This window comes from Sciurus carolinensis, chromosome 1 (genome assembly GCF_902686445.1).
Source record: "Sciurus carolinensis chromosome 1, mSciCar1.2, whole genome shotgun sequence".
Classification (NCBI taxonomy): domain Eukaryota; kingdom Metazoa; phylum Chordata; class Mammalia; order Rodentia; family Sciuridae; genus Sciurus; species Sciurus carolinensis.
The window spans coordinates 153,795,833-153,816,660 of NC_062213.1; the positions used below are offsets into that span (position 1 = coordinate 153,795,833).

The 20,828-nt window shown below is 42.8% G+C and overlaps 1 protein-coding gene across 5 annotated transcripts in view; it reads left to right on the forward strand.

The window, feature by feature from the left end:
• Window positions 1-20,828, forward strand: part of Gng12 (G protein subunit gamma 12) — a 123,013-nt gene that overhangs the window by 80,420 nt on the left and 21,765 nt on the right. The window lies entirely within an intron of this gene.

Sequence of the window (20,828 nt, forward strand, 5' to 3'; positions counted from 1 at the left end):
GAATGTGGACTTTTTAAAAAATTAGGAATGAAGGAAAAAAGTTTCCCTGTATATTCTTAGAAGAACCAGCTTAATTATGCCTTTGTCAGCAGGTAGTTTATAGGGGAGTCAATTTAAAAAAGGAGAAGACTCTAGCCTTTAATTATCCCGGTTGGTATTCAGCTTTAGAAAGTCTGTACCTGCTGAGTATGTTAATTTAGCCACTTTATAGTATCTTCACTGTGCTTTTCCCCACCCAAGCCACCTTCCCAAAGAAAAGAATCCAGAAGTCAGGTGATAAGAACGATTTTACACACCAGCCCCCCTCCGTGTGTGTGTCCGCATGTCTATTTCTTAGGCTTTCATTAGCCTCTAGGTCAGTTCATTAGCTCCTCCTGTAACTTCAGTCATTTACTGACTGATCCGTGTAGTCCTACTTTCCACTCAGTCCAGAAGTATTCGTTAGGTGCTGACTTTTTATCAAGACATACCTGCTTTTAGAGATCTTCAATTCTAGCGGGTGGAGAGATTGTAATAAACAAATAAGGGAGGTTACTTCAGACAGTGGGAGGTGCTTCAGATCATTTTCACAAATGTTTATTAAGGTCCACCTGCCACCCAGCCACAGCCAATAGGAGCCCTGTTTGTAGAGGACTCTTACAGTTGCCTTCTTATTTGCCCCCAACCCTAGCATTATTTTCTCCATTTTAGGAAAGTGGAAATTGAAACTCAAAGAGATGAAGCAGTTATAAAATTCATGTGTGGGAAAACTGGACCCCAGGGGCCATGGGCTCCTATCCTGAGCCCTTTCCTTCCCTGTTCTTTGCTGCCTTGTCATGAGGGACAGTTTGACCCTGGGAGGAAACAAGGCCTGGAGGAGCTGGCCTTCTCCAGTTTGTGCAGCCAGTTCACACCAGTTCTGAGACTAAAGCTTAGGACCCTTTTCCAAATGTGTTCTTTAGTTCAACAATTCGGATGGAAAGTTACCAGGTCCCACAGCCCTTGTTTGTGATGGGTTTGCTGTATTGACCACTACAGAAACTGATTTATGTGTATTTTTTCCATTGAAAAAATATCCATTTTCTTACTTTATATGCCATCTGTGTATAAGAGAAAGTTTTATATTTTTTATTTTTTTGCATACTTAGATAAATATGCTCTTGTCTGTGTATCAAGCACCATTCTAAACACTGCAAATATTAATGCATTCACTCCCAGATGAATAGTAATTGTACCAATAGGATAGGTACAATTATTACTCTCATCCTTCAGTTGTAGAAAAAGGCACAGGGAAAATTAGTGACTTGCCCTCAGTCATACAGCAGGTAGGTAGGTGGCAGAGCTGGTCAAACCCAGACTACCTGACTCCAGTTATGAACTTAGCCCCTGACCTTGGCTGCTGTTTTAAACAAGGTCACACACTCCCTTAGGTGATATGCTAAGAGAGACAGAAGATTTGGGAGTCCAGTTATGAACTTAGCCCCTGACCTTGGCTGTTGCTTTAAACAAGATCACACACTCCCTTAGGTGATATGCTAAGAGAGACAGAAGATTTGAAGATTTCAAATTCTGAATCTGCTCCTTGCTAGCTGTATCATTTGGCACAAATGGTTGAAGTTCTCTCCTCCCTCTGAAACCTGGAGCTTATTCATGCTTTGTAGGGCTGAGGTGGAGCTGCAGGGAGTTAGCACGTGCAGAGTCCCTCGCAGCAGCTGCCCTATGAGTAGCAGCCACACACTGGTGATTCTGGAATGGTGCCTTGTCTCTGTCCATTTCCGCTAGACTAAGATATGTTGGCTCTCTGGGCAGACTGCAAATTGGCACTCCTCACAGACATTCTTTGCATATCTGAAAACCAATTATTTAGAGAAGTGCCTGGGCATGGTGTGGGACATAGTGGAGGAGCATGAGGGGTAGCTCCTGCCTTTCCTCCGATACCCCAGAATTTGAGCTTAGGCCCTAGATTCCTGTGCAGCATTTGGTAACACAGAAGCCCTGCTCTTTAGCCCAGTACTCTCTTGGCTTAGAAAGTAGCCAAAGGGGGGGGGGGGGAAACCAGCATGTAAGAGTAAAGGTTAGGGGTCAGTCTACCTCTGCAATTTGCTAGCTCCAGCTGACTTCATTTCTTCTTGCCTTAGTTTCTTCATGTGTCACGTGGAACCCTGTCAGGGTGAGCGTAGCGCTTAGCACAGTGCCTAATACATACGAAGTACCCAGTGAGGGCCTCACCACTGTCCTTAGTATTACCATTCAAGCAGTGCCCTTTGGGGATCTATCTGCCTTTGTCTGTCTGTCTCTCACACACACACACTTGGAATGGCTTACTATGTTATTTCCACTTCCATTTTCAGTACTCTGCTGACAGTTAAATACCATTTTCTCTACTTTGATATATTTCCAGACAGTTGTTTAGCATCCAACTGATGTTCCCAAGTCTCTGAGGGACAAATATACTTGAAAAGAACTGGATGACTGACCTGCCTCTCCTATTTCTATATGCATGGAATTCAGTTTATTGATTAATAGAAATATAGAACTGTCTTAAGTATTACAGAAGCCTTTAATTGCTCTTTGACTTTTTTGAAGTTTTTAAAATTTGTTCTTTTTAGCTATACATGACAGTATATTTTGACATATTATAAATACATGGAGTATAACTTATTCTAATTAGGATTCCATTCTCGTAGCTTTACATGATGTGTTTTTTTTACATTTTAAAAATAGATCATTCATTTAGATGGAACTTTCTTTGGTAGGGAGGGAGTCAGAAAGCAACTTCAAACCTAGGCAAACAAGGGTAAAACTAAATAAATTGTCTGATTTCCCTAGGGCCTCAACTGGCAAGGAATCCCTTTCTGCAGAGACTTCCTGGGTTGTCAACCTCCTTATCTCATCTGGGTGCCACTTTCCTTTTGCCTTTGTGTCCTCAGTAGATAATAATCTCTATCATTTGTGGCATAGAGACATTTGTGCCTGAATCAGGTGTCATTTTTATTATGTGTTAACAAAAATGTGTTGCATTTTGTCCTGTTTGTGTTTTGATGATGTTTTGCCCACCCACCTTGCTCCTGCTTCAGGTACTAGGTTCAGAGCATAGTAAATCTTGACATTATGAATCCAGGATGCAAATTCTTTAAAACATTTCATTCTCTCCCAGCTGTGCTTCCTCCCAATTAGGCTATAAATCCAGGAAGGTAGCTTGGGGACTCCACCCTGAGAAGCTGAATCCAGTGTTTATTGTGAATTTTGTACCAAGCAGCCGGATACCTTTGTTCTTCCTCATTAATAGGTGGACAGTTTGCATCTTTACTCTTCTAATGAGGTAGCATATTCTAATCACTCTATTTTAAATTAACTATTATTCATAAAGTCACTGGTTTGATAGGTAATTATCTTTTTTCCTAACAAACATTGATATAAATACTGGCTTTTTATATTAAAATAGATATACATCTGTGTACCACCAAAAATCATTATACCTTCCCAAGAGTGGAAAGTTGCACTCTTTGATGTGGAGACCAATCAAATGGCATAATTTGCCAGTGATCTTTCACTGAAATTTAGTGAATTAGCTGGTCAGGGGGAATCAGCAGAGATTAGAGTCATGAGAATAAAATGTTGCTCAGTATTAATTAATGTATATTGTGGTAGGCTGTCTTTCTGTAAATTTCAAGTCATTCCTGCAAGAGTGTTAGAGAGTCCTCCACCTCATCCTCATCTGTGCCACCTCCAAGTGGAGAGGTAGAAAGGACTGAACTTCAGTCCCAGCATTTTGATTCCTAAACTTGTCCCTAGCCCCATTGCCTGTTTGAAGATGTCTTACCCAGGGTATCAACTGCAGAGGCCTGAAGGTTGGGCAAGTATTGCATGTAAGGAGTAAGGCCACCCTGTCCCAAGGCACCACTGCCACTCCACCTCAGCCCAGAAGTCATGGGGAGTGTGCTCTCTGGAAAGCCATAAATCTGGATTTTCATGTGAAAGCTCCCAATTCCTAAATATTAGCTCCTTTTTTTTTTTTTTTTTTTTTTTTTTTTTTTAATAATTCTCTGTGAGCCAAATAAAACAATTCTGCAAGCCAACTCCAGCCTTTCAGTTGCTGACTTTTGGCTTAGATTTTACTTCCTTAATTCGATTTTTGGCAATGTCCCAAGTTACATAGAATTTTTAATTAATTCTAGTGTCATACATCTTGTTCAATTGGTACAGTCTCTAACAATGCCAGAGCCCAAGAGTGGTTTGTAACTTTGGTGGTCAGTTTCTCTTTGTAGCCATGGCAATCTGAGCTCTGGACCTCAATTGGGAGGCTTCAGTCCTTCCCCTGTCAGCAAGCAAAGGGAACAGATACTGGGCAGCTAAGGGCACAGGTACTCCTTAGGGAATTTGGATTGAATACTATGAACTTCCAGGGTCAATGCATTATCTTTTTTTAGTACCAGGGACTGAACCCAGGGGCACTCAACCACTGAGCCACATCCCCAGCCCTTTTTATTTTTTATTTTGAAACAAGGTCTAAGTTGCTTAGAGCCTAAGTTGCTGAGGCTGGCTTTGAACTTGTGATCCTCATGGCCTCAGCCTCCCGAGCTGCTAGGATTATAGGCATGCATCATTGCACACAGCTCAATGCATTCTTGTGGTGCAACAAAGAATGGTTTAGAAGAGAAATCCACCTTGTCTGCACGTGTTGGTGACCTTACACAGGAAGATGATGGCTGTGAAGTTCAAGTGTGCAACATCAGAAGAGCCAGGGACCTCTGACTGTTTGTCCTTCCCAAAGGTCAGACCTTTCAAATGCAAGCAAATAAACAAAACGCTTAAATTATAAGAAATGCTTTTCAGTTCTCAGCAGTAGTCCTTAACATAAGAAGCTTTTCTGTCGCCTCTCCCTGGTCTATATTATATAAAAATGAACTGGAATTCAATTTAGATAATAAGATTTTTGATTAATGTATGTCCTATCCAAATTGAAATAGAAACTGTGGGGAGAGTTACTGGGGGTGATATTTTTTGGGGGGGTACAGGGGGATACTGGGGATTGAACTCAGGGGCACTCAATCACGGAGCCACATCCCCAGCCCTATTTTGTATTTTATTTAGAGACAGGGTCTCACTGAGGTGCTTAGTGCTTCACTTTTGCTGAGGCTGGATCATGGTTTTGAACTCATGATCCTCCCGCCTTAGCCTCCAGAGCCACTGGGATTACAGGTGTGTGCCACTGCACCCAGTGGGGTCGTAGTTGTTTTATTCTTTTTTTTAAGATCTAGTAGTAAGGAACGTAAGGTGTAGCTCAGTGGTAGAGCACTTGCCTCACATGCATTAGGCCTTGGGTTTGATCCCCAGCACCACAAAAAATAGAAGAACTATTAGATGATAGTATAAAACATAGATAAAACCCTGTTCATTCATCCATATTCATGGAGTATCTGCTAAGTTATTGTCCTAGTCCGTACACATTGTTATAACAAAAATATTATAAACTAGGTGTCTTAGACACAACTAAGATTTCTTGCTCACAGTTCCAGAGCCTGCAATGTCCAAGATCAAGGCTCTCTCAGATTTGGTGTCTTCTGAGGTCTGCTTCCACTTAGATAATGCATTCTGACTGTATCCTCACACCATGGTGGGGGCCAGTGAGTTCCCTTGGGCTGATTTTATAAAGACATTAATCCCATCATGAAGAGATCTAATCACTACTTCCTAATACCATCACTTTGGTAGTTAGGATTTCAGTGAATGAATTTTACTTGTTTTTATTGTTCAAACAATAGTGAAAGAATATTCCTAGATACGAACTTCATTTTTGTATGTTCTGCCCTCTGTCCATTTCATATGTAAACTTTATGTATCTTGTGAGTTACACAGACAAGAATATATAATTTTTTACTTAATGTCATATCCTAAACATTTATTTTATTTTTCATTAGTTCTTTTTAGTTATATATGACAGCAGAATTCATTTTGATATAATTCTATAAGCATGGAATGTATAGAGTTCCATTCTTATGGATGTACATGGTGTGGGGTTCATTGTGTTGCTAGACACATTTTATATAGCTGTACAGTCTTCAAATATACCTTCAATGGTTCAGGATGCACCATCCAGCTGGCATGAATTTTTATTTTATATATATATGGAAGTAAAGTACTGAGGATTGAACCCAGGATTACTCTACCACTGAGCTACATCACAGCCCTTTATTTTTATTTTGGATTTTTAAAATTTTGATCTTGCTAAATTGCTCAGGCTGGCCTCAAACCTGTGATTCTCCCTTCTCAGCCTTCTGGACCACTGGGATTACAAGTGTGTACTACCATGCCCAACTCATTTTTAAATTTTTAATGAATAATTTTATAGTGAATATCTTCACTCATATACTTTGGATTATTTCCTTAGGATAAATTCCCTGGTTAGGATTATTGAGTCAAAGGATATGAACATTTTTAGGCCTGTTGTTTTCTTTGTGGTGCTGGGGCCTGAACCCAGGACCTCAGGCATGCTTGGCAGGTGCTGTATCACTGAGCTACACCTCCTAGCCCCCAGTTTTTATGCATTTTGAAAGGGAATGAAAAGTGACTTCAAAACAGAGTTGCTACTACTTAACTGGGCCATTGCAAAGGTACTGTTTCACAGTGGCTTTTGTGGCTAGGTTAGGCTTAGAGTAAAGCAGGTCATTTGTTCTCTGAATATCCAAACTCAGCCTGACTGGTTCATGCCCAGCACTGATGTGCAGGAGTAGAAGCATAATTCTTCCTTCATCTCTGGTGTTCACTGTTGGATAATTTGAGTTATGGGAGCACATCATTAGGCGATATCTTTAACCTTTCAAATGGAAGACTTTGAAGGGGCATCTTCCTTTAAAGGTAGAGACCTTGAACCCCATTTCCAAAACTCTGTCTGGAGCAGAGAGAGCCCCTTTGCTCCATGATTCCCCAACAGCTGTCAGGTCCCCACACAGTACCACACCACAATTTATCACCTGCGTGATGTTACTGTATCCTCTCCTGCATCTCTAATGCCTCACATGTTCAATAAACTTAGGTTGCATTAAGATAATTCTGGTCCCTGTGATCAAGTATCTGTAGATGCTACCTCAGCAAGAAAATCTCAGACAGGAAGAATCTTTTAGACCTGAGCATTTGGGTAAATGATGTCATTTCAGAGATGGGGATTGCCATCAGAAAAAGGATTTTCGATTTTGGCAAGCATGGCAGGGAGAAAATCCAGAGGTTTGCTTTACAAACAAGAAGTTTGAGATGAATTTAGATATCCAAGTAGAGATGTTGAGCAGATAGGTAGAGATTATGGATCAGAACTCCAAGAGAGGTTGAAGCTAGAAATAAAACAGAGGGGAGGGCTCAAGAATCATGTTAAAGACTTGATGTAGACCAGTGATCTTGTCTACTTTATTCATCTGTCTTTACCCAGCACAGGCATTTTGTGTGTATATACACACGTGTATTGGAAGAATAAATTAACCTGTCATTGTTGTACAGTGGGTGTAGTTTACTGCATAACAAAATCACTAACTGAAAAATTTGCTTCATTATTCTGAACAAAAAATAGAAAGCTAGTGTGTAGTTTCTTCAAAAGTGTTTGACTTGTGATATAATCAAAGCTTGATACTGAAAGGAACCTTTGAGTTCGTTTAATGCAAAGGTTCACAATATATAGGTAACAAATGGAAAGGGGAGTGGGTAGTTTATTACAAAGGGTAAGGGCATTTTTGTAGAGACCACACATTGACAGTAAACTGAATAATAATGTCTTAAACATAAAGGCACTACTCTTGTTCAATATATGAAAATGTTGCAATTAATAGGAGAACATTTATGTTAATTTTTTGTCATTATATGATCTTATAACCAATAGGCTTCAAAAGTACAACTGTCTTTGGAGGAGCAGAATCTAGTAAGAGTTTGTACAATGAAAGCATCTTCTTGGGCTAGAATGCAACTCCATGGTAGAGCGCTTGCCTAGAATGCATAAGACCCTGGGTTCAATTCCTAGCACTAGCATCCCCTAAAAATAAAAATCTTCATATTAAAATGGATGAGAGACATTGATCTGATCTAAGCCCTATGTTTTACTGATGCAGGAAGGTCGGAGGGCAGGGACAGCTGGTTTGCAGTAACCTAATTTGGGGGCCTGGGTAGACCCCAGGTCTCTTGACCTTGAGTCCAGTGTGCTTCCCACCATCTTGTGCCTCTTCTATCTTGGTACAACTTTCCTGAGATCACTAAATATACTATTAGCTTAGAACAGAAATAATTTATAATTGGTTGTAGACTAGTTTTAGTGATTTATTTTGCTAATGATTTAAAATGGGAATTATAATTAGAATTTGCTTTAGCTAATTTCAAAACCCATTTGCAGTCCCCTGAGAACATTCCATTTAGTGATGCAAAAGAATAAGTAGCCCAAGAAGAGTTGATGCAAGTAAGATTTTTAATTTGTAGTAGATAATTTACCAACTAAGTAATGTTAATGTCTGAAAAATTAAGAATTGATTTTAGTTGTAAACATCACTTTAAAGAAGCTTAGAAGCCTATGTAAAATTTCAGGAGACACTGTACCCACAGTTTCTGGTTCAAATTTTGGCTCCATGACTTGCACCTGTACTGACATCGACCATGCTCATTCCTCCAAGCCTCAGTTTACATGTCTGCAAAATGGAGAATAAGACCCTTTCTTTGCAGCATCAGTGTGAACATTGGAAATCACCCCCATTTGGTTCCTGCCCTAAGACAGAGCCCCTTTCATCTTACACATAAGACTGTTTGCAGAAGTGACCTAGGGAAACCATTTTGAGTTCAGTCTGGAGTTCAGTCCCCTAAGTTTTAATCATCCTCCGCCTCATTCCCACATTTCCTGAGGTTACTGGCTTCACCTTCACCAGGTTGTGCTTGCCAAGGAATTGTCTGTCCTACCACATGGATGGGTTCCCTGGCAGAGGCAGGGGCCATGCTCCTGGGGATGGCATCAGGCATCTGAGCCTGCAGGCTGCAAGAGCAAGTTCCACTGAGAGCTGCCCTGGGCCCCACTGCTCCGCCACTCACACATCCCTGCCACAGGACACAGCCAGCCCTGCCCGCACAGGAACAGGAAAACATGCAAAATCCTCACAGTTGCACAACAGGAAGCAGGCCCCTGGTACAGAGCTGGTCTGGTCCACTGAGCACATTGCCTTCGGTGCCCGGCTGGGTCCCAGAGCAAGGCGGCCCCCAGTTTACACACAAACAGCCGTGGTTGCCTGCTGCAGCCTTCTCCCAGCCTGCTCCGTGGAGTTTTTGGTTTGTTTTTTGTCCACCCTCACGTGTCTGGCAGGCGTGACGGGAAGAGTACTGTGTTGCTGGGAGGGTGCCTTTGTGGAGTCAGAGTTCCTGACAACACAGTCCTTCAGCTCCTCTCCCACAGCGACTGCAATTGAAACGAACACAGATGCATGAGTCAGTGTAAGACGGGAACAGGGAACAGGAAGGTGTCCTGCTGATGCCAAGCCATTTTCAGTTCAGTGATGAGAATTCACCCCCAAGAAAGTTAGCATGGATCTTCCCTCTGTCCCAAGTGTGGTGGGCGTGACCTGACCCTTTCTGTCCCGAGGGATGACCCACTTGTCAGCACTCAGAATATTGGCCCTGTCCTCTGTCTGCCTCTATTACCACGTCAGAGGATCATCTTTGCAAAGAAACTTTTTGTCAGAGGTAGTTTTTAAAAAATATTTCCCTGTTCCTCCTTTCCTTAGAATGGTAATATACTCTGAGTGCTTCAGGGTTGTTTTTTTGTGAGGATTTTGCATGTTTTTCTGACAAAAACTGCTGTTGGTAATGTACACTCAGAGGTTATAGTACTTGCAGTGATTCTCTGCTTTTTAAAGTTGAAATCTCACTTCTTAAATTATTTTAGATTCTTTATTATCATAAGAGTTTCCCAGCACTAGAGGCCAGCACTCAGAAGCTGAGCCTGCAGGACCTGAGGCTGCTCCCCCAGTGCCCAGTCCACTGCGGGGAGCTTCCAGGAAAGCTGCAGGTGATGGGGCAGAAGCTTCAGGATTGTTGTTTTTGTTTTTGTTGTGTTTTGTTTTTATCTTGAGATAGGGCCTCACTAAATTGCTTAGGGTCTTGCTAAATTGCTGAGGCTGACCTTGAACTTGGGATCCTTCTGTCTCAGCCTCCTGAGCTACTGGGATTACAGGTATGGGGCCCTACTTCCAACCAGAGCCAGGCACCTCTTAAGAACTTTACATATGCATTTCATCTTCAAATAGTTCGGTGAGGTACTCAGACCACATTCTTCTCCTGTCCCAGATGAGGAGACAGGCTCCAGTTCAGCAGTTTCAAGAATCACACAGTTCAATGGCAAGAATCAACCCTGTTCCTAACAACTTCCTTTGCCAGCATTTTACTCACAGTATGGTCAGCAAAACTACTAATCTCATGAGAAATTGCTAGGAAAACATTTCCATGCTCAAATAATTTGGGGAAATGCTGCAAACTATATGTTTATTGCAGATCATAAATGCAACCCAGTGTAGAAGAGACCCTCAGAAGTCTTGCATGAAAGAAGCCTGCTAATCTTTGTTTGAACTAGGGTTTTCCAAACTGGAAATGACATGGAACCCTACTTCTAATTGTAATACATTTTGAGATCGACACATCAGTTTAAGAAGGTGTGTGATATGTAGGTGCATGGTTTTGGAGCCACAGTACTGAGTTCAAATCTTATGTCTGCTACTCCCTAGGTAAATCACATGGTTTCTTGTGCCTTCTTTTTCCCATCAGTATAACAGGGAAAATATTATAGCATGCACTCACAGTGCAGTTATAAGAACTAAATTATTCAGTGCATCTAAAGGACCTAAACAGTGCTGTACACACAGAGAAGTACTCCATGTTCTAAAGGCAGCAGAAGGAATCAAAATGTTCACTACCCATGGGCTCTGCCCATAGCCAAAATGCTGTTTTATGGATCTTGAAAAAACATTTCAGAAAGGAAGTATGCCCTTACCCCCTTTCCCCTAGTGCTCTCCCTAGCTGCCCTGTACCCTCTGCCCCTCCCCATCTGGTTGCTCCAGATAGCAGCCCAGACCTGGACTCAGATCTAGGCAGTAGGTCTCTGCCCTTGAGTCAGGATTAGCATGCACTCCTGGGACAGAGGATAGCTATCAGGGTTAGCCACACCATGTGGGTGGCCCCATAGAATCTGCAGAGAACATGCTAGTGAGAAAGGAACTTGAGTTCCCTGTGTTTGAACAAGGCAATTGCCCTTGCAAACCACTGGCTCCTGGATTTTAAGAAGGGGAAACTCTCAAAGCATTGCACTCTCACGGAACCTGCCTCTGCCCTGTCACCTGCAGCTTTTCTTAAAGCCCCCCCCCCCCAATGGATTGGGCACTGGGGGAGGAGCCTTACAGTCCTGCAGGCTCAGTTTCTGAGTGCTGACCTCTAAGCCCCAGGCCTGTTTGGGCCACTTGTTGTGAAGTCCTGTACCAGGCAGATATCATGTAACTGGGTTTTGCTGGTCCCCTCCCCTGCATGTTCTGAAGCTGATCCTGCATGAACTCCCAGAAAGGTCTGGGGAGGAGGTCCATTATAGCAATTTACTAATTTTCAAAATTGACCCTAAATATTTCTTATACCGTACTTTTTGCTTTTTCTGTACATTATAAATGACTCAAAATGAGAAATTAAAATTAGAAAAACACACCAGCCCTCTGTATGGGCAAGGTTGATTGCACATGATATGTTTGTCGTTAAACGAAAAATGCAGTTTGCAGAATTATATGCAAATATCCCATTTGTTTAAATAATCACATATGTGTATATGAAGTTGTGTGTGTGTGGGGGCGTGTAAAGGTCAGTAGGTGTGGCAGGAAAGAAAAAAGCTATTGACAGGAATTACCCCTTTGGTGTGAAATTAAAAGAAAGTTTTAACTTTTTATTCTAGTCACATGCTTATAGTTTGAATTTTGCAATGCACTTACTTTTGTTGTTTAAAAGAAAAAGAGGCAAACACCCTGAGCTGTCTCTAAAAATAGGGCTAGACTAAATAGTAGTGGCTAGTAATGGGTGTTACTGCCTGACCGCCTGGAAGGCTTTGCAGTTAAAAGGAAGCTTAGACCAGAAAATGGGAATTCCAGTCACAGTCAGCACTGCAGGGTACACATTAAACTGGGCCATGCAGGATATAGCTTTGGAGTGCTGCAGTTGCAAATGGTACTAAGTTCTGCTTTTCCTTTCCCACGCCCTTCCTCCCTCCCTCGGGTAAGCCACACCAGCTGCTCACATCCTCCAAGCTTCAGCTTCCACACATTGCCCTGGGCCAGGATAAAGCACATGATCACCCAGGCCTGCACCAAATGGAGGGACCCATCCCAAGCTCAAGGACAAATGTGCACAACTTCCAGAAAGGCAGTAGCTATCACTGGGTCATCTCTGGGGAGTCCTTGCCACACCCATGAAAGTTACTTCCCCAGAAACTGTGAGACCCAGGGAAGGAGTCTGGTCTGAGAGTCAGGAACCTGAATTCTTTTCCTAGTTCTGAGGGATCTTGGGCAAGTCATCAGATCTCCTTATGTGCCAGCTGGACAAAGTAATTTAATTACAGGGTGGTTTGAGGTATGATAATATAAGTGAAAGGGCTTCAAAAGTAAAAGGTGGTGATGTACAAAGAAAAAATAGCATAGGGAACATGATTATTAGCTGCGGCAAGCTCTGGAGCCTACCACCCAGTGTGGACCTGGGAGAGAGTGGACCTCTCTCTCTCCTAGTGGAGTGTTGTATTCTTTCTTGATTTAGAGGTGGAGCCCCTTTCTTTGCAGCATGCAAAGCTCTTTATTCCTTTTTTAAAAAAGTATAAAAATATAGAAGTTCAACCTGAGAGGTTGAACAGTTTGTCTCTCTTTCCCTCCATCCCAAATCCCAGGAAAGAGGGCCACAGTGAGACTGGACTCTCTGGGTTCCTGTTCCAGGTGCTGAGCATCAAACAGGACTCTCGCTACATCAGTCCTGATCTCAGAACATAGACCTGGACATCACCCCCCACACACACTTCCCCATAGTCTTAAGGAACTTGAGTATCTCCTTTGCCATTGCAGTCTTTCCTCCATGTCAGTCACTCTGAATAGTGAGCATCGTGGTGTCCACACAGGGTCTGAAGGTTAAAGGGACCCTGTACTCCTCCAGCTCTGTTTGTGTTAGACCCGGGGTGTTTTTTTCTTCTGTGCTTTCCCACCCACTTTCCTCATTTTTCAGTGGTGATTGCACATTCATTTGTTAAATATTTATTGAGTGCTGCTATTTGTAAGACAGTGTGGTAGAGTTAGAACCATTCTTGTCTTCCATTCACCTAAGTTGGGTGGAGTTGGGCAGAGTGTGCAAGCAAACTAGCTGGTAGAAGGCCATGTTATGCAGAAAGGGGCAGGGAGGAACCAGGACCACAGAACCTCCAAAGAAGAGATTATCTTTATCTCATTCATTTGGGGGACTGAGGCATAGCCCCTGAGGCATATCATGCCCTGCTTTACAGTTTCCTGTGGCTTTCAGTTGCCTATAGCATAAAATCCAAGCTCCTGAGCCTGGCAGCTTGACCAGTTCACTCCCACCCACTCCTTCTGCCATCCTCTTCTTCATGGTGTCTCTGCTTAGGGAAACTGCCCTTCCCTGCACAGGTTCAGGGCTTTCACAGTGCTAGTCTTTGCCCTCCACTTAGAGTATCCTTCCCACCTAGCTCTAAATCCCATAGGCAGTGCCACTCCTCCATGAAGCCTGCCTAGATTTTCCGTAGCCCCGAGGAATCTCTCCTTTTTCTGAATCCCCCTGGATTTACCTGCTCTCTCTCTCTCCTAATGCTGCTTTTTTGATTAAAATTATCTGTGATACATCAGGTTCCCTACTGGTGGAGAGTTCGTGTGAGCAGGGATAAGGGTTCATTGTACATCCTCAGACTCCTGAGGAGTAGTTGTGGGGGAGGGGATAGATTTTCGTTGGAGGGTCAGCGGAGACTTGGTGGTAGAAGTAACCTAATGTAACCTAGAAACAAGGGTAGAATTCCATTGGGGGATTGGAAAGGGGAAGACTTTCTGGAGGAAAAAAACAGGAAGAAGAGCAAGTCATGGAGTTAAATTCAGGGATCTCTTGAGGAACAGCAACTGCAATTGTTCTTTGCCTGATCAGGGTTATGGGGAGACTGAAAATCTGGCGAATGCTGTGGATGATGCTGTGGAATGCTGGGCATGCCTCTCCCCAGAAATGTCCACAGCATCACATTTCACAGTGGATACCTAGATTCTTGAGAGGTAAAGAAGCCCCAGAGTAAGAACAGCGACGGCCATGAGGCTGGCTCATAGCCATATCAAGAAAGGCTTCCGGGCCACAGTGACAGCTGCTGTCAGCCCAGCTGTTAGTGAGGCAATGAATGGATGGTTGGTTGGTTGGTTTTAAGCTTTTTATGGAAGTATGACAGACAGAACAGGACCATGATCATCAGTGGAGTGAGTGATTGACAAGCGAAGCACACCCTCGTTGTCAACACATGGTGTGTCCCTTGCCACTCTGCTCTTAGGAGGATCACCACTGTCCATTGTCCTGACTTCTGATGGTATAGATCAGTTTCACCTGTTACAGTGCCAGGTGCAGCTAGCATGGTGTGTGTTCCGTTTTCACTCTGGTGTTTGGTTTCTTTCACTCAGCCTTGCATGCACGAGACTCATCCATGCTGTAGCCTGGTGGAAGCTTGTTCTTTGCTGTTCTCTGTGTAGTACTCTCTGAAGCGACTCCCGTTTGGTCATTTGGGCAGCCTCCATCTGGGGTGAGAGTGTAATGGTGCTACTATCTTCTGCTGAATGTAGGGACACCTTCCTGTTGGGAACACACCTGGACTAGAGCAGCAACGTGTAAACATTCTGCCCACATAATTTGCATATCCACCAACATGCTGGTGTTTCTGAGGGCCATAATACCATCAGAGATGAGTTTTAGGAAGATATACCTGCGTTGGTGTCTGTGGTGGCTTTCAACAGTGGTTTCAGTTGTTTCAGAGGCCCTGGGTGTCTGCAGATTCCCACAGGTTGCCCCAGGGGAGAGAGGGAAGGTGAGCTAGTGGTCGTGCTCCAGGCTTCTCATGGCCACCCCACCTCCACCAGCATGGCCTGCTTGTGTTTCAAGTTCACTTTTGTCATTATCAAGGGCATCTTGGCCAAGGCCCAGGGTCTGACAGACTGAAAAGCCTTGAAGGACAGTTCCAGGGAATTGAAAACTCCAAGGCCATTGCCATCATCTCCCAACACTTGTGGAGCAGGACCTGAACCAAAGGCTGCTAGTGGGGACTGCAGAGTGAGGTGCTGAGAAAAATGGAACTGGCAGGGCTAGCTGGCCCTTTGCATGTGAGGGGGCATGGTGGTGGTCTCAGAAACAGAGCTCAAGTTTTGAGTCTAGGTAACTGTAATGACATTTTATTTGGAGAGCGCAAGGAGGGTTGAGTCCAGAGGAGGACTTCTGGGCCTTTGGATTCAAGGGCACTGGGAGGAAGAGGTATATGACCCTTTGGTAGCCAAGGAACTGGCAAGCTCTCTGGTTGAGGGAATGGTCTGGGTCCAAGGACAGATGCAGGAATACTGCGCAAGAAATGGGAGTGGAGGAGAGGAAAGACACAGGAAAACCAAGTACTGGGACAAATCTTCAAGGTCAGCTGTATTTAAAGACAGAGCAGGGAAGAGACAGGGCAGGGGCAGTCTGAAACCTGAAGAGGTACCCAAGGGAGACCTGGGCCAGAAACCAGGAGAGGCTAGCTTAGCCATGTCAGCGTCAAAAAGTAGACTTGTTCAAAGTTTTAGTTTTAGCTGAAAATAGGAAGTTTAGCAGAAGTGTTGTCTTTGTCATCATTCTGTGTTCTGGGCTCTATGTGCTTTTGCTGTTATCTTTGAAAATTATCAGCAGCCCTTGCTCATGGCATCTCATCCAGAAATTTCAGTTTGCTCTGATACCCTTTCCCAGAACATTATAGCTAAAAGAGCTTCCTGTATTTGTGGTCATGGTTCCCTCCACCCAGACATCCATTAGCACTATTTTCTCTCCTTAATACTCACCTGCCTTATAACCCCATGGTAAGGAAAACGTCCCCCTCCCCATGTAAGCTGGTCCCCAGTTGTAAAGTCTTCCAAGGCTTCAGAAGCAGCTTAGTACTGACCCCTGCATACCACCCCCTAGCGTAATTCTGTTGGCAGTAGCCATAGTTGTTTGTATCACTTCTACAGTTCACTTTAGTGACACTCAGTTCCTGCCTTGACCATTAGGAATCTTACACCGGTGGTCTGAGTAGTGCTAAAGAACGGGAAAGGTAGGGCTGCTCAGAGGGAAACCAAGAAGTGGGGTGCAGAGCTTCTATATTGCTCCCCTCTGTTAGGGAGAGGAAGCTGAGGCCCTGAAGGGGAAGAAACTAGCTCCTTTACCAGGCAGAACAGTCAAGAAGGCCTCATCCTTGTGACTGAGCAGTCCTGTCATGGTCTAGTCCTGTGACTTTTAACCAGGAGTGCACATCAGAGTCACCTGGGGCTTTCCCAGAATGCACCTTGGCTAGATTCTACCCTGATACCCTGATTCTGGAGGTTTGGCATGCGATTAGGCCCTGGGTGCATTGAAAGAGCTGCCCAGGTGGGTCTAGAAGGCATCCCTCTTAGGAAACCATCTAGCACTCACTTCGTTGGTGCTTTCTGTCTTTCATGTTGTTGTACCTTTTGAGTGCAGGTATAATCTGCTTCTAGAGAAATACAAATTGCTATATTAATCTGTTTTCTGTTCTATAACAAAATACTTAAGGCTGTATACTTTTTAAAGGAGTTTATTTAGGTCAGTTTTGGAGGCCGAAAGTTCAATGTTGGGTGGAGCTCGTGGTGGATGGCATCACAGTGGCAGGTGTATGTGCAGAAGAGACCCCACAGTGAGACAGGAAACCAGAGAGACTTGGGCCCAGCTGTCCTCTTTGGTAACAGCCAGCTCTCAAGGGAACCAACTAAGGTCCTGTGAGATCTCCATTAATACTTCCAGGAGGGGCATCCCCAGTGATCTGCTCATCTTCCACTGGGGTTCCACTGCCTCTCAACACTGCCACACTGGGCACTGAACTTCCAGCAATGAACCTTTGGTGTTACACTCAAACCATATCCTCACCATTGCAAATAGCTTCCATTTAAGAGAAAAGGGAGAAAGAAAAAAACAAAAATCAATCAAAAAAAAAAACTTTCTCTGTTGAAGATCCACATGAAATTACTGAAACCAAAAATGCTCTAAATATTTACAAGAGGAAGCACTTGATAGGCTACTAGTGAATAGGGCATTTCTTGAGGCAGAAAGATTGTTTCTTCCAGTTATCTGCAAAAATACCAATAACATAAATTTACATGCTAATTCAAAAGGTTCACAGAAGTCCATAAGTACAAATAAAAATAAAATTAAGTAATTAATTGACCCTGCACAATGTAGATGGTGTGTAAGAAAGCACTTTTCAATGCTTTTGATGGCATTATTATTTTATCAGGTTTACCACTTTACAAGTAGGACAGGGGGGTTCTTCGTTGGGTAAAGGTGGAAGTGGCATACAAACATGTGGCAGCATCTACATTTGACAGCTAGGTGTGTGTACCCAGATCTCAGCTGGGAATAGTTTTTAGTTGTTAATCCCTTCAACCTGTAAGAGCACAAGCATGCAGGGATCACGTGATCACCAGGTCTGTTCATTTGGAAATGTTTACACTAACAGGTAATGGCTGGTTATAAGAATTGCATGCAAATTCTTGTAATCTTATAATTTCTGGTATAATATAAACACATGCCATTTGTTCTGATTTTCATTGGGCATAAAAGAATCTCATAGCCAAGGGTGGTAAGGTATGCCTGTAATCTCAGCAATTCAGTGGGACCCTGTCTTAATTTTTTTTAAAATATGGATTAAAGATATAGCTCAGTGGTACATTCTGAGTTTAATCATCAGTACTGCAAAAACTACATACATGCATACATACATACGTTACAAAGTAAATCTTCACATAACTTAAAAAAAAAAACTCATGCACTTCTAAAAATATCCTCAGGACAGACTTCTGATAGAATCTGCTTCAACCTTCTGAAACTCCTGTTTGGTTACAGACAACCAAATGCTGATCTCCTGTGATCTTTCTTAGGAGTTTAATCCCTGGACCTCTTCAGTATTAGGAAAGTTTAATTGATTTTGCAATTAAGGACATGATTAAGTAAAAGTCCTGAATATTGTTGTATTCACCATTAGGATTTACTTGCAAGTATGTGCCCAATGCTGCTTGTAAGATGATTTAGCCTTGGGAAGCAGCCTGCTTCCCTCCACCCTAAGTGCTTGACCTGCACAGGCAGATTTAAGCAAAGAAAGGACTTGGGGTACTGCTTTCCTTCAGAGCTTGCAGCTTCAGAAACATATTTTCCTATATTGGTCTTTAATACAAGGAGGAAAGTGCCACCAAAGAAAGAGTTGCTTTGTGAAACCAAAGATAGTAGGTATCCTAAAATCAAAGTTGATATCACATTCCCATTCACAACTACAGGAGTGGTGAGAGCGTGTGCACTAGTATTGTACTTTTGTTTTGTTTTGTTTTGGTACTGGGGATTGAACCCAGAAGCACTTCATCACTGACCTACATCCCCAGCCATTTATATTTTTTATTTTGAGACAGGATCTTGCTAAGTTCCTGAGGGTCTTGCTAAGTTGCTGAAGCTGGCTTTGGATTTGGAATCCTCCTCCCTCAGCCTCCCTGGTACTAGGTATTATGGGTATGCACTACTAAACCCTGCTCACTGATGTTGTACTTTGGAAGCTGATGTTGAACTATGCTCTAGACACACAAGCAGTTGTAGAAAAGTTTTATGTTCTAATTTAGAGATGGTTATTATAGTTCCTACCTGATACTTAATTAGGATCAAAAACTAATTAGTTTATCTAACCTAACCTTTTTGTCTAGTAGGCAGTGCATTTGGAAAAGTCTTCTCTGAAGGAATCCTCTTATAGCGTGACATCATCTCATTTTGTTTCAGAAATGCTGATTTTCATACATGATAAAGGTTTAGACCTTTATCATTACTCACCTAAGATACTGTGTTATCATTTGATGGAATTAAGTGTTCATTGAATTCTCGCTCTGTGCCCAGCCCTAGAAATATATTGTCCATTTCCCGAATCATGAAGAGGAATTGCAGGGTCATCCGTGTGTCTGTGATGAATAAGTCAGGAGGTGTATTTGTGTATTGCCTGTGGAAGGTACAGAGAACTCTGTAATGCACCATGCCTGCCCTCTAGGAGCCACCGTCAGGTAGTGTGTGACGCTGAAGGAAAGTGGGCAAAGTAGATGTCAGTGCTCGCAAGAGGCAGGATGACCACAGCTGTAAAGTCGACTCAGAACGCATGGTCTAGAGAAGCAGAATACTTTAAGTAGGTCTGACCTGGGAAATCAGGATAAAAGTAGCCATAGAAGTTCTTTTTTGGAGTTTGCAGGTGGAAATCCTGCACTCTGTTCCAGTTGAAGATCTTATTTTGTGAAGTTCTTGAGTGTTAAGTGAACAAAACTTACTAGGCAAGTTGTGTGTCGTAACCTGCAGCCTATTTAAATTGCTGTCATTTCTCCAACTGTTCTAAGTGATGATGTTTTTGTCATGATTTGTTTGCCTCAACAGTCTTTATCCTACACCCCATCTAAAGAAAAAGATTAACGAATTTGAATTAATTTGTATTTCTGAGAAATTTTATATCATTCCTTTAGATGAACTGGAGACATTCAGAAATTTTACAGAATGCAGTGAACCAAAGAAGTGTGCCTTTTACTGCCACATTATTTAATCACACTACTGCTGCCACTGCTGATGTTTGAACCTTCAGCAACCCACCCTTGTTTCCTGTTCCCTGTTTTCCCTCAAGTAACATTAAAAAAAAAAAAAAAAAAAAATAGAAGTTGTTAATCAACAAGTTTGCTTTCAGAGGTAGAATTCTAATCAATTTAACAGAAAATGAGTTAGAACAATAAGAAGTCAACTTGGGAACCTCTTGTATCCTCAGTCCTTTTCCCTTTGAAAATATATAAATATTTAGGTACCGTAAAGCCCACACAGAATGCTTCCCTGCTGTAACCCAGGAATGTTCCTCCTCAGCTCCAGACATAGGTTCGTGAGAGAAGGTGAGATGAAAGGTGAGATGAAACATGAATGAAGTTTCCTATTCTGCATTTTGGCATGGAAAGTCATGGGTATCTGGACCACAGTGTTGCCTCTCATTTTTATGGATGTCTGAAGGGAGCGATGCTTCCTGGCAAGGTACCCTTGGGCATCTGTGACCCAGAGTTGAGCACTGTGTGAAATGGGCGGCGGGCCTGGATCATGGCTTGTAGTCCCATCTGTGCCTCCTTGAAAGGCAGTTAGTTCATTGCCCTGCGGACACTGTTCTTACTGGTTAGAGCTGATCTGGAGAGGAAATGAAGGAAATTAGATAATCATTAATGTACATATCTGGCATTCTTTAATGACAGATCCCAGCTGATAAGGTCAGTGATTGTCATGTAATATATTGTACAGGATCATAAAAATTTACTTTTAACTTCTTACTCTTAAATTTTTCAGCATATCCCAAAGTAGGATGAACCCCATGCAACTTAACTGTAGAAGCCACTCAGCTTCAACAACTAACTCATAGCTAGTCTTGCGCCATCTATCTTGCCCACCCACATTCTGCCCATTTTTAGTTTCTGCCACCATAGATTGGTTTTTCCTGCTCTTGAATTTTATAGTTCAAGTGGCCAGTACATGCTTTTTTGCAGATGATAGCTTTTGCTCATGGGTCTGTAAGA